The following is a 12,202-nucleotide window of genomic DNA, read 5'->3' on the forward strand; positions in this document are numbered from 1 at the left end:
ATTGTTGATTGGAAGCCTTACTGACAACATCAACAGTCAATTAACACATATTTTGTATGTTATCTATATTCTATACCATATTCTTACAAAAAGTAAGCTAGAGAAAAGGTTAAGAAAATCATAATGAAGAGAAAGTACATTTATAGTACTATACTGCATTTTTTATTATGTTATGTTAATCACCATACATTACATCATTAGTTTTTGATGTAGTGTTCCATGATTCATTGTTTGTGCATAACACCCAGTGCTCCATGCAGAACACGCCCTCCTCAATACCCATCACCAGGCTAACCCATCCCCCCCCACCCCCCTCCCCTCTAGAACCCTCAGTTTGTTTTTCAGAGTCTATCGTCTCTCGTGGTTCGTCTCCCCCTCCAATTTCCCCCCCTTCGTTCTTCCCCTCCTGCTATCTTATTGAAAAGAAAAGTGTGTATAAGGGGACCACACAGTTCAAACCTGTGTTGTTCAAAGGTCAACTGTAGATCTCACTTTTTCTCTGCTCCAATTATAAAAAGCATTCACAATGTTACTCAAAGGTCTTTGGGAAATTAGAAGTTGATTTAATTCTATGTTGCGGCTTTAATCTTTTATACAGCAGGGGGTGCTGTTTAGATTACACCCGTGGTTCTATTACTAGAACAATGTCCTTAGCCTTTAGCGGTCTTGAAATTTTAAGCTACTGTTCACCTTGATTTTTGATCATGGACTGGTGGTGGCTCAGTGAATGCTATAACTACATTTAAAACAGAGCACTGATACTGTCTTACATGAAACAAAATACAACATGAATCAAACAGGCTCTATTAATATTACAACTACAAAATAAGATTATTTGGATATTAGAATGTTCCACTTCTGGAGAAGTAATTTTTTTCTACATTAATATATCTAATATCAGAAGATGCTCCCAAATAATAACTTATTATGATTAAAACTCTTCAATTTTGCTCAGAGAAAACATTTGCAACCTGATAAATTGTATCGTAAAATGAAAATAATTTTAGAAGATTACACTTATTCTTTTCAACAGATATTAACATTCAAACATAATTTCTATATTATGAATGAACTTTTTAGTTTCTATTTTAATGGGTAGGTAACAATGCACATTTTGCATAATAAAAATTAATATACATCCATAATACCTAAGTTCTGACTTATATTATAAGAAGCTGAACACTTCTGAGCAGAGCTTTTCAAATTCTGCTAGTCAACATATGTATAGGTGATTTAAAGCAGTTACATGTCAGTGTCTCAGTAACAACACATGGTAACTGCAAGTATCTTTATTAATGATAGTGCATTTCATGCCACAACACAATAAGGGTTTTCCTCCCACAAGAACAAAATAGTATAAATACTGTACTAATGCCTTGAGCCTGAACTACCAGTGAACAAAATCTCCTGTCAGGAAAAGTCCAGATAGCCAATTAAAACAAAATAATTACAAGAAGTATGCTAAAGCATCTAATCTTTTTAAAAATCAAGGAGACTGATTACAATGATAGAACTCCACAAATGTTGCTTTTTGTATGCTAGAAATAAAAATGTCTTTCTTTAATCTTTCATTGCTTCACAAACTTGTTGCAACATGTCTTCAAACTTGTCTCTAGTTCTTTAAAATTATAAGCATAATTTTACAGCATTGCAAAATCAGCTCCTAGTATACAACCTGCCAAGTAGGCTAATCATCAAAGATGGCAGTGCATTCAAATAAAAGTTACATGTGTACTTTAACACTAGTAATGAATAAGTGTAATAACCAAATTGAACATCATCAAAATTACTGTAAATTAAAGAAATGCTCAAATTACTGGCTCACATTAAAATTCTTAAATATATTAATCTTCAAGTATTCTGGAACTCAAAGTGTACAAACTATAACCTTGAACTTTGATTAGAGAACAGAAAGAATTCTATAGTTAATGGTGACATTTCCTGCAAATAATCTTCATTCTATTCCTGCAGTCTCAAAACTTTCTCAGTAAGTTAACCCCTACATTTTAATATTTAAAAAGATGCATGGCATGGAAATAAAGCCTTTATTTTTAAGCAATTATTTTGAGATTATTTTAGGACTCACAAGAGTTGCAAAATTAATAGAGTCCCAACCTCCCTATGTTAACATCTTATACGATAAAATATAATTTTCAAAACCAGGAAGTTAATCTTAATTAACTAAAATTAAAAATTTATTCAGATCTTATCAGTTTTAGTTGCTGTATCTCCTTAATTTTCTCTTATTTGTGACAGTTCCTCAGTCTTCGCTCATGATCTTGATCCACTGAAGAGTACTGGTAGAACATCTCTCAATGTGAGTTTGTCTGATGCCTTCTCGTGTTTAGAAGAGGTTAGGCAACATTGGGAAGGAGAAGCAATACACTCTTCTCAGTGCAACATATCTGGGGTCCAAGATGTTGCTATGTGTCCTGGTGATACTAACTTTGAACACTTGATTAAGTTGTGATCTGCCTGGATTCTATGTCAAGTTACTATTTTCCTTCCAAACAGTTTTTTTTTTTAATTAGAAAATAAGTCATTAATAGCCTAGGTAACCTTGGGAACTAAAGCTGCCACTCTCTAACACTGAACATGGTAAACCGTTTTCGTTTCAGTTCAGCAAATGACTGTTGTTAAAGACAGGAGCAGTTCCTCTTTTGTAAAAAGCATTTTTGTTAGACCAATGAAAGGATTTAGAGTTCATGGATTAAGATGCTAAAAATATATAATATTTTATATATATTTTTATCTTCAAATCCAGCTGTACTTTAATAATGAAATAGAAAAAAAGACCACTAAAAATAATCAAATTCCAAAATCTTATTTTACCTATGTTTCAATAAATAAAATTATAATGAGCAAAAATTATTAAAATCAGCTTTGAGAAACATACTGGGTATATTAATTTGCTGGGGATGCCATAACGAAGTACCACAAACTGAGTGCCTTAGAACACAAGGTATCATCTCACAGTTCCAGAGGTTAGAAGTCTGAAATCAAAGAGTTGACAGGGCCATGCTCCCTCTGAAGGCACTAAGGAAGGATCTGTTCCATGCTTCTCTCTTAGCTTTTGGGAACCTCAGGTGTTCTTCATATGTCCTCACATGGGCTTCTCTATGCATGTCTCTCTGTCCAAATTTCCCCCTTTTATAAGGAAACGAGTCATACTGGACCCTATTTCCAAATGGGTCACGTTCTGAGATACTGGGGGTTAGGACTCCAGTATCTTTTTTTGGGAGGAGGTAAAATTTAATCTATAACACTGGGTTTATTTTTATGAGTACTTAACTGATTCAAAGGCATTACCTTCTATAGTAATTTACTGTTAAATTCTAAATTAAAACTACAAATAAAAGTTAAAGTAAAATAATATTTCAAAAACAAACCCACTGAGGAAGGCTATACAGCTGAACATTTGAGAGCCTTTATTTATGAAATTTATAGATATCTACACTATAGACAGATCAACTAAAAATGTTATAATAGTTATTTATACCATAACATAAATACTAAAAGAAACTGGAATGAAACCTTGGCTTTATACTCAAACCCACAAGAATAGGCCTATCTCATTTTTTTTGATGATTCTCTAGCGACTGTAAACTTAACTCTTGGTTATCTTTTAAATGAGAAGTTCTAATAAAATAATAACTTTGGACTTGCAGGGTTTTATTTATTCATTCCCTGTCCAGTAACGTCAACTGATGCTTTTTTTTTTTTTAAGATTTTATTTATTTATTTGACAGAGAGAGACACAGCGAGAGAGGGAACACAAGCAGGGGGAGTGGGAGAGGGAGAAGCAGGCTTCCCCTGGAGCAGGGAGCCCGATGCGGGGTTCGATCCCAGGACGCTGGGATCAGGACCTGAGCCGAAGGCAGTCGCTTAACCGACTGAGCCACCCAGGCACCCAAGGTCAACTGATGCTTTAAGATTCCTCACCATGTGGCTTATAATGCCCATCCCCAACTAAAATCTGCATTAGCCATTTGGTACTACCAGAACAAAATATAGCATGGCCTAGAAAAATTATTAATTAAAGTTAATTTATCATCTAATTTTCAAGTCCAAGTCCTGCAAGTTCATCTCCTTCCTTTCTTCAAAAATTGCTTCTTGAGCATATATTTTGTGCCAGGCACTGACTAGAACATGCTGATAAAAGAAAGCAGATATAGTTCCTGTCCTTTAAATGTAGGAAAAGGGACAAATAAGTAAAATAACACCAAATGTATAATTATATATTGTGAAGAGTATGATGGAGGAAATTATTAGGGACAAAAATATGTAACAGTGGAACAATTACCTAGACACTGTGAAAAGAGGAGAATTCTCCAATTAATGTCTCAGGACATTTAACCTGAGAAAAAGCATAAGAATCAGCCACATGAAAATTTCCCAGACAGAGGGAGAACATGTTTGACATCCTGGTTTGGGAAAGAATGCTTTGTATCTGAAGAAGTAAAAGGCCAGGGACTCTGAAAGATAATGAGAACAGAATGAGAACAGTACCAGATAAGTTGTGGTTGTTTTTTTTTTTTTTAAGATTTTATTTATTCGACAGAGAGAGACACAGCAAGAGAGGGAACACAAGCAAGGGGAGTGGGAGAGGGAGAAGCAGGCTCACCACTGAGCAGGGAGCCCAATGCGGGGCTCGATCCCAGGACCCTGGGATCATGACCTGAGCCAAACGCAGATGCTTAACAACTGAGCCACCCAGGCACCCCCAGTACCAGATAAGTTTTAAGTAGGCAGAGATTAGATCATGAAGAATATATCAGTTAGGTCAAAAAGTACCAAACACCCAATTCAAAATGGCTAAATGAAAAGGTGAATGTATTAACTGATATTGTGTAAAAACTTTTGGAAACAGCTCCCTTTAGATAAGGAAGACTGAAAGTTTACCAGTACCTAATTTCTCTTTCTTCTCTTGGCTCTATGTCCTCAAATGGGCCCTTTCTCCTATGTTTGTGAGACAAAAGGGTATCCTTTCTCACTAATAAAAATCCCAGAATGGAGTCTCTTTGTCTTTGATCAGTCTGACTTACATTATGTGCCCATTATTCCTTAACCAATCACTACTGCCTGGGAAAAAAGATATTTGGATTGACTAGACTGGGTCACATATCACCCCTGGGGTCTTAAGTGAAAATTTTTTTTAAAGTGATTTGTTTTGACGGGGACAATTTCAGGTAATATTGTAGTGGTGGTATAGAGGTCACATGAACCATCCACAGAAAATAATAATAAAACCTTGATTTAAAACAACATCAGGAAATTTAAAGGGGAAACTCTGGCAGTGAGCAAACCACAGAAACAATGAGGCTCAAATTCAGAGCCTGAACTATCCAAATGCCTAGCTACGAGTACACTGCATGAATGGGGATGGACCCAAGGGGCACAGCAAAATAGCTAGCAGAGAACATAGAGAAATCTACTCTTGAATGACAGAGCTACCCATGGCAGATCAGTTGAGTTTGATGTATTTCTTAACTGAGTCCATTCCTTCACCATGATTAGCTTAGACAGCAGAAAGCCTGAAGCATCAGAGTACAGAGTCCAAAGCTGGCGGAACAGCTGGAAAGTAGTACAGGGTAATCTTAGAAGCAAGGGAACCAGAGAGAAAGAGACTCATCTCTGCCTAAGTACTTGGCTGACCCGACAATTTTCACAGGCACAAAGGAGACCCACAGGGTGCCAGTCTAAAAAAGCAACAGTGGAAAGCCAAAAAACAGGGCATAGATCATCATCAGTATGTTTTTGACCACAATGACATTAAAATGGACATCAATAAAAAAAAATTAAAATGTCAAATTGTACTTAACAGGGAAATTTATAGCATTAAATGCATATATAAGAAAAAGAAAGGTCTTAAATAAATGATCTAAGCTTTCCCTTTAAGAAGTTACCAAAAAAAAAAAAAAATCACACTCACAGAAAAACAGAAGGAGATAATAAAGGACAGAAATCAATAAAACAGAAAACTGAGAAAAATCAATGAAACCAAAAGCTAGTTTGTCAAAAAGATTAATAATATTGATAAACCTCAAAAAATATTGATAAACCTCCAGTCAGAAAGAAAAAAGGGCACAAATTATTAATATCAATAATGAAAGAGAAGACATTCAAAGGATGCAGTATTATTTGGATCAACAATGTGCCCATAAATTCAATGATTTAGATGAAATGGACAAACTCCTTGAAAGACATCAACAACCAAGGCTCACTAAAGAAGAAAAAGATAACCTGAATAGTTTTATGTTGGTATTTTAAAAGTTGAACTCATGTTTTGTTTTTTTTTTAAAGATTTTATTTATTTACTTGAGAGAGAGAGAATGAGAGACAGAGAGCACGAGAGGGAAGAGGGTCAGAGGGAGAAGCAGACCCCCTGCTGAGCAGGGAGCCCGATGCGGGACTCGATCCCAGGACTCCAGGATCATGACCTGAGCTGAAGGCAGTCGCTTAACCAACTGAGCCACCCAGGCACCCTGAACTCATGTTTTAATATCTTCCAACAACAACGACAACAAGAAAACCTTGAAAACCCAGATGACTTCACTGGTGGATTCTACCAAAAATTTAAGGAAGAAATAATACTAATTTGCTACAAACTTTTCCCCAAAACAGGTTTTCAAGAAGGAGGCAGAGGTCAACTATATCATTTCTGACAAATCTCAAAAGAGATTTCTTTTGCTTTTTTAAAGATTTTATTTATTTGAGAGAGAGAGAGAGACAGCATGCAGGCATGAGTAGTAGGGCGAGGGGCAGTGGGAGAGGGAGGAGCAGACTCCCCACTGAGTGCAGAGCCTGTCGTGGGGCTTGATCTCAGGACCCTGAGAGCATGACCTGAGTGAAGTCAGACGCTTAACCAACTGAGCCACCCAGGCGCCCCTCAAAAGAGATTTGTGCTAAGTATACATGAGCTATGAAATGTTCTGAAGAAAAAAACTGCTGAAACTGGAATAAAGCTCATCTATATGTATCAGGAGTTTATTACACTTCACAGGTTGGGAGATATGGCAGGGGGCCTATCACTAGATGAGCTCAAGTGGATAGGTAATTGGCTCATTTAACATTTGTTCTAAACTTCTTTCAGTGTATCTTCCTGTGATGCAGAAGCTGGGCAGCTAAAAATTACATTTACCAGTCTCTTTTGCAGCCAGGATTCTGGATATTATTTAGATTCTGCCAATCAGATGTATTTGGAACGAATTAAAAACTGAGTTAAGCTGGCAGATTAGCAGCCCACGAGGTATCCTTTTAGCTGTATAGATCTAGCAGGTAACACAGATCAACCTTGGAGGCAGTTATGTCAGTGGTTCCTGATTACTGGATTGCAGCTAAGGTGGTATGATCCATGGAGTCTTCAGTTGGAAAAATGGTGTCCTGATTCAACCAAAGGTAGTTTCCTTAAGCAGGCCAATTCAACAGTAATGCCCTGAAATCATTTGTGGGGATGAGGGAACCAGCTCCTCAATAATTTCATAAGTATCCAACTCCCTGTATTAAATCTCTTTCTGCTTAAACAGCCTTAGTGGTTTGTGTTATCATGGGCTGAACTGACAGATATATTAACCAACAGCCCCAAATGGCCACAGTTGCAAAACCAAAAGGCCAATTCAGTCTATCACAACTGGCCTGATATCTGATAACCACAGACTTTTCAAAGTAATACTAAAAGAGAGGTAAGTGAAATCTTTAAAAAATATATATGTATGACCTCGAAGGTAAAAGAGTAGTTCTTAAACAAGACAAAAAGGATAAGCATAAATAAAAATACTGATAAATCTGACTACATTAAAATTGGAAGTTCTATTAAACAAAAGACAATTTAGAATAAAAAAAGACACACCACAGACTGGGAAAAGATATCTCCCACAAATATAACTGACAAAAGGACCAGCATCCAAAATGTAATACACTCATAAATCTATAAGAAAAAGATACATAATCCAATAGAAACATGTATCAAAGCCCTAAATAATCACTTCAAAAAGAAGAAATCCAAAAGGCTAAAAACATAAAAATGTACCTTAATGAGACACTATTTAGTATTCAGCATTGACAAAAATCAAAAAGCCTGTCAATGAGAAGTGTTAGCATGGATGACAAGCATCAGGAATTCTAATATACAGCTGGTGGGAAAATAAATTAGTACTACTGGTAAAGTTGGAAGACATTTTCAGAAATGTACACTTATATGCATTGGAATCCATGTTTAATGGTCATAACATTGTAATTGGTAAAAACAACTCAAATATCCACCAGCAGTTGTGTGGATATATAAATGGATGTACATTTCATTAAATGCAACATGCAAAAAGATACCTAAGCCTTTTACCCTTAAAAACTTATTCCTCCTCCACATTTCTCATTACATCACTCCTGACCCAGTTATTCAAGTCATGTCAGGGCTTCTCTCTCTCTCTAAACATTGCCTTGCCAAATCTGAATAGTCAGTATGTCCTATAAGAATCTACTCCCTAAATATCTCTGCAACCTTCTTTCTCCATCTCCAATAACTTCTTAATATGGGCCCATATCATTTCTCACCCAGATAAATACAAGTAATTCCTAAAAGTCTTCTTTGCCTCTGGTGTCATTCCCATTGCAAACTGATGTTCAACATGATGCTAAAGCTTTCATTTTCAAAGCAGTGTGATCATATAAAACCCTTCCACTTGGATGAAGTATGAATAAAAATAATGGTTATAATTTACTAAGCCCCTACTGTACAACAGGCATTATCTCATTTATCCTTATAATGCTGCAAAATGGGTGGTCATATCCATTTTATACATGAGGCAACTAAAGCTTGGAGAGGAATACGTAATTTACCCAAATTCACATAGCTAAATGTGGATAAGCCAAGATTCCATTTCAAGATATTTCAATTGCAAAATCTTTGCTTTTAATCAATACATTATTCTGCCTAAATTCCTAAGCATCACACATGGAGTTCTAAATGATCTGACATGAGCCCATTCCCCAGCTTGAACTCCTGCCCCTCTGGTTCCACTTAGCCATAGTAGATATTGCTGATCCATTCTCTCCTTCCTTACTAATAACCTCTATTTTCTTCAGGACGGCAGTATGCTCAGCTAAAAACTAGTTTTCCTGACCTTCCTTGAAGCTGAGATTACCATTCTGATGAAAGAGAAATAAGTGGAAATCTCTGGATGGGGTTTCTGGGAAAGCTCTTTAATAAGGGTCAAAGTAAGCTGGCAAGCAACTTTTGCCCCACTCCCACCCCACCTTCTTTTCTGGAAAATAGTGCTCTATGTGGATCAGCTCTCTTACAGCCATGGGATACACATGTGAGCATGAAAGTCCCATACTCTAGAAGACACAATATAAAATTAGGAGCCCAGGTCTGTGATGGCATTACCCACTTTGGCACTGCCTTTCAATGGCCTTGTGTGCTTAAATGCCATGCTTTCCTACTCATAGTTAAGCATTGTCAGAACTGACACATACCCTAAGTTGAGGCTTTTACTGGTCAACTTGCAATTTCCTCAATATACTATGATTTGGCACACTTCTATAGAGGGAATTAAGATACATATATAAATCAGTCTCTTTAATTTTTCAAAGAAAAATAGGCATACTCAGGCTTTAGCCAGAGAAGTTTTAAATGGCTTATTTGTTTTATATATTCAGCATTTTTATAAGCTTTTGTTTGAAGGTTCTACCCTTAAAAATGGGTTGAAAACCACTGGTCTATGACACAATTTAAACTATCACTGAAATTTATCAAAGTTCTATCTTTGGATTAGGTCAGTGACCACAAATCTCAAACAAATTTGATAAAGTGTAATTGTGAAACTATTATTCTCTTAGCCTTCACTCAGAGCCAGTATGTGGAATCGTCTGAGTATCTGTGAAATTGGCCCATGGGATACTGTGCATCATTTGGCTTGTTATACAAAGATTCTGGTGACATATTTCCTACACCATTCAGGGCCAGAAAAAATTTCGGTTTTCATCTGAGGAATTGATATGCTTACTAGCAATGGTGTGTGAGTCGTGTAAGCCATTATGTTTTCCTTTTATTCTTAGCAGCTAATTCAGTAAGTTTTTTGTTCGGTAAGAGTGGCTTTCTTCAGCTAACACCTTTTCAGTTTTTAGAGCCTATGTTTTGATATTTTAGTTATTTTTTGTTTGTTTATTGTGCCAATACATTTACTGAAAGCTGTCCCAAATTATTTTTTAGAAATAGGCAGTTATTTTTAAAAACTCATACCTTAAAGGGAAAAGAAATATTACTCTTCTGATAAGACCAACAAAATCCATATGCAGATAGCCTTATATCAATCAATCATTATTGCGATGTTGTTTTCTAACCTAGTTACTACAATAAAATTAAAGTGTGTTGTGTTGTGAGATGCAATCCTCCCGGGTCCCTGCATGTTGTCGCTGGGTATGCTAAGAATGCAAAGCCTAGACCACTCTTTAAGCAGGCCATTTCTCAAGATTGCATTTGCAAGGAACAACCCTGAAAGATAAAGCAACATCTTCTTTAAGACAAAGAGTGGGTTTGCTTTCATTTTTATGAAAGCAATGGATTCCCCAAGTTCAGTATTCTTCAGCTGTGATACAAACCCACTGCATTTATAAGGTTCAATTGGGCCATCAGGTAGCCTCTGTGGGACTTGGGAGGCATGGGGAACCAATGCCAACATGATATTCATGTTAATTGCTGTGACAATAAGTAATAAAATTTCTGACCCAGGAGTTTCATGTCTTCTGCCAGCATCCACAATAGTGACAGACTAACTTGTAGGTAGGTATAATCCCAAATCCTGACAAGGTATTCACTCAAAAAAATTAGTTGATCATTCAAAGTTTGAAAGGTTTGAATTACATCCTTTGTAACTCAGAAGAATTCCTATAGACATACCATTAATGAAGATGACAGAGAATGGCCAATTAAAATAACTGTTTAAAACAACAGAATGTCCTCAAAGGAGCCATTAAAGAACTGCTGAGGTTTTGACATTTTAATATTGTTTTCTTGTCTCTATAAATCAAACAAATTGAGGAGACTTAACTTGTTTATTAAGACAGAGTCCAGGCCCATTAACACTCTACAATCTTGTTTTAAAATGAAGAGAATTATCAGAATGAGTGAGCCAAAAAGAATGAATCAAATAAGAGAAGACAGGAAAATGATAAATAGAGCTATGTAGGACAACTGCACATTCTCTTAAGCAACCTTTGGGTTGGAAGTTAATATAAGGCTTTACTTTAAACATAAACCATAACACTGTGAAAGCTAAAAACAAAAAAAAAGCATTTTCTTAGAAAATGAAAAAACTCATGCTGTACATACTGAAAGTATAATGCATTAATAACTGATCTATTTCTGAATAAACGTAGAAATAAAACATGTTTCCATTCAAAATAAGCAACTCAATCTAAAAAGTCTACAGCCTTTTAAGTTGGTAAATAAATGATAAAAAATGAATTCCTTTCCAGACAAGGAAATTTCTGATGCTACCCAGCAACTCAGCATATCCCACACCCCTTTTGCAACTCCCAACTACTGCCAACAAAAAATAGTGCCCAACATGTGACTAATTCAGAAAACTGAGAAATTGGTAACAGCAAAGTGTCCAGAAAACTCATGGCTCTGTACTCAAGAATGCTATTAAATCTTCAACTTAAAAAAAAAAATTCTCTAGAAACCTTATATAAAGACTAATTCAGAAGTAAATACAAAGTTAGACGGCAGATTGGAAGATACACTGAAATGAGTTGACAACTAAGGAGAAAAGAATTATAAAAAGCAGGGAAGAATAATTACAAAGATACAATTGTGTGCAATCATTTAGACAAACTAACTTAAGATAAACCTGCATCACTATTTTTGAATACAGCATATCATCGAGGGCATTCATCATTTCATATATAAGGGAAGTGTGCATGAAGTTGTGAAAGGACTTAACCAAGACTGCACAGGACGCAAGAGAACAGGGATTTTATTTATTTATTTATTTAATAAAAGAGTGTTTTATCTTAGTTATTTTATAATCACTAAGAAAATTCTACAAAAAATTGTTCTGATACATCAATGACAAAATGGCATCCTTCCCATCATTCCATTGATTAAAAAAATAATTGAACAAATATGTATTTGGCAATTTACCAAGGTATTTTGTTAGCAAACATTCCATATTTATGCATTGCATTTATCCAAAATTAT

At 35.7% G+C, this 12,202-nt stretch overlaps 1 protein-coding gene across 4 annotated transcripts in view; it reads right to left on the reverse strand.

Moving 5' to 3' along the window:
- BAZ2B (bromodomain adjacent to zinc finger domain 2B) overlaps nucleotides 1-12,202 on the reverse strand; it is a 185,198-nt gene that overhangs the window by 121,258 nt on the left and 51,738 nt on the right. The gene's annotated exons all lie outside the window — the stretch shown is intronic.

The sequence above is a fragment of the Neomonachus schauinslandi genome, chromosome 3 (assembly GCF_002201575.2).
Source record: "Neomonachus schauinslandi chromosome 3, ASM220157v2, whole genome shotgun sequence".
Lineage (NCBI taxonomy): Eukaryota > Metazoa > Chordata > Mammalia > Carnivora > Phocidae > Neomonachus > Neomonachus schauinslandi.